The sequence below is a fragment of the Rosa chinensis genome, chromosome 4 (genome assembly GCF_002994745.2).
Source record: "Rosa chinensis cultivar Old Blush chromosome 4, RchiOBHm-V2, whole genome shotgun sequence".
NCBI classification, from domain to species: domain Eukaryota; kingdom Viridiplantae; phylum Streptophyta; class Magnoliopsida; order Rosales; family Rosaceae; genus Rosa; species Rosa chinensis.
Window position 1 is genome coordinate 51,932,386 of NC_037091.1, and position 2,378 is coordinate 51,934,763.

Below are 2,378 nucleotides of genomic sequence, written 5' to 3' on the forward strand. Positions count from 1 at the left end.
TTAGGTACTAATGTATAGATCATCTCTACAAAATTTCAACAAAATTGATGGTCTTTAAGGTACCTAACTCGCTTAAACCAATGGACGAACTGAATCTGTCCAACCTGATCCATACTAGCTTTAATACAGTTATCAATGCCTTAACGACCATCAATTTTGTTGAAATTTTGCAAAAATGATCTATACATTAGTACCTAAAAAGTAAAAACTGAACGATTGAGATGTGGATATGCGATCGAAAAGTGACCATAAACCCTAACCTCGCTCTGTATATATATATATATATATATATATATATATATATATATATATGATCCAATCCCGAGCGGAGCTCCGCTTTGAAATTAATGTGTGAAGTTCGAGTTTTGGGCCACTTTTCGGTCGCATATCTACATCTCGACCGTTCAGTTTTTAGGTACTAGTGTATAGATCATCTCTGCAAATTTTCAGCCAAATTGATGATCGTTAAGGTATCTAACTCGCTTAAACCAATGGACGGACTGAATCTGTCAACCTGAACCGTACTAGCTTTAAGGCAATTATCAATGCCTTAATGATCATCAATTTGGCTGAAAATTTGCAGAGATGATCTATACACTAGTACCTAAAAACTGAACGGTCGAGATGTGGATATGCGACCGAAAAGTGACCAAAAACTCGAACTTCACACGTTAATTTTCAAAGTGAAGCTCCGCTCTGAATAGAATCTATATATATATATATATATATATATATATATATATTCAAATTCACTGACATGACAAATATCAAAAATAAATAAAAACGAAAGCAGTAAGTGCTAAGTAGACCGTATTTGCTAATTGGACGATATATATGAACCACACACTTTTCTAACCACTCATGACCATTTACGACCTTATCGACATAATTTCTTTCCATGTCAGGTGTGCCTAAATTTATTCAGGACCCCCAACATTTTACACTTTATTTCCCTTTCCTCACTTTTACTACAGGCTCAGTTCAATTCAATATCACACTTCATACTCGATCCAAAATCAGAACATCATTCAATTCCCATATTTCCATTCTAAGTAGAGCTAATCTCAATTTCAAACACAACTGTAGTTGAAATTCATCATTAACTAGAATAGGTAGTACACCCAATTTGTTAGAATTACCCAAAAGAACAAATTTTCGATTTGAGGTTCTGAATATACCTTCAACAATCAGAGTAGCTCAATCTGAGCTAACAGAGATCGTGAGCAAGCATAAACTTGTAGCCACTGTGCACTGTGAAAATCGAGCAGAGCCCATCTCAATTCTCCTTCAGTTCCAAGTGCAGTAAGGACCCGAGTATCAGTTTTTGATTCTGGGACGAGAATCAACATCGGAAACAAGTCCAGAAGTTCTGAAATGGCTGTCGTGAACAATAATCTCAATGGAGGCCGACAACACCGAAACACCAATCCATCAAAACTCAATCAAAATTGAAAACCAATTATACCCAGATGTAGAGCTTGACGAGAGGATACATTTTCTCACCTCAAGCACCATCAAATTCAGCCGTAGTTGCCGAAAAATGTCGAAAATCCGCCAGAAGACCCGAAGCTTTCGGGCTTCGATTCTCTCTACTCTCTCACTGTATGGATGATCCATGACCCAAGGCACGTCAGTGCTAGAAAGAGGATTCAAAGTTGACCGGTTCATAGTATATATCGTCGCCGAACGGCGGAGAACCATCAGGGTTGTCGTCGGGGTCTTCTAGTCGACGGGGCGTTGATCTCATCCCTGCCTTTATATAACTGATTTCAACGGTGCGGATTGATCAAGCGGTGGTTAACTCAATGGCCCAGATTGTAATGTAAGTTTTCCTTTTAATTTAAAATGAAGGGTTTTTTACTTCAATAGTGTCTGAACTCTTCGAGGACTTTTGAAATGATACCTGAACTTTCAAAGTTATCAATGTGATACCTGAACTCATTTTTTCGTATCAACGTCGTACCTGCGGTCGATTTCCGTCACAGAACCGTTAACTATGACCACGTGCCCAACACGTGAGGCACTAAATGAGGTTAAAAGACTAATTTACCCTCAAAAGTATATACTTCAACAGTGTCTGAACTCTTCGAGGACTTTTGAAATGATACCTGAACTTTTAAAGTTATCAATATGATACCTGAACTCATTTTTTTCGTATCAACGTCGTATCTACGGTCGATTTCCGTCACAGAACCGTTAACTATGACCACATGCCCAGCACGTGAGGCACAAAATAAGGGTAAAAATGACCTTTCCCACTTCCTTTAGTTCTTCACGTGTCCCGTCGTACCTTCAGTTCTTCTTCTCCATTTCTATTTCCTTTTTCATCTGCAAAATGCAATCAGATGGGATGATGACATTTCCTAGCAAAATGCAAA

The 2,378-nt window shown here is 38.1% G+C and overlaps 1 long non-coding RNA gene across 1 annotated transcript; it reads right to left on the reverse strand.

The window, feature by feature from the left end:
- Positions 1-1,068: 1,068 nt before the first annotated feature.
- LOC121052617 lies at positions 1,069-1,755 on the reverse strand. Its single transcript, XR_005809635.1, has 2 exons — positions 1,504-1,755; positions 1,069-1,395 (listed from the first exon to the last, which is right to left on the reverse strand). It is a non-coding gene; the product is annotated as an uncharacterized LOC121052617 (long non-coding RNA).
- Positions 1,756-2,378: the final 623 nt, after the last annotated feature.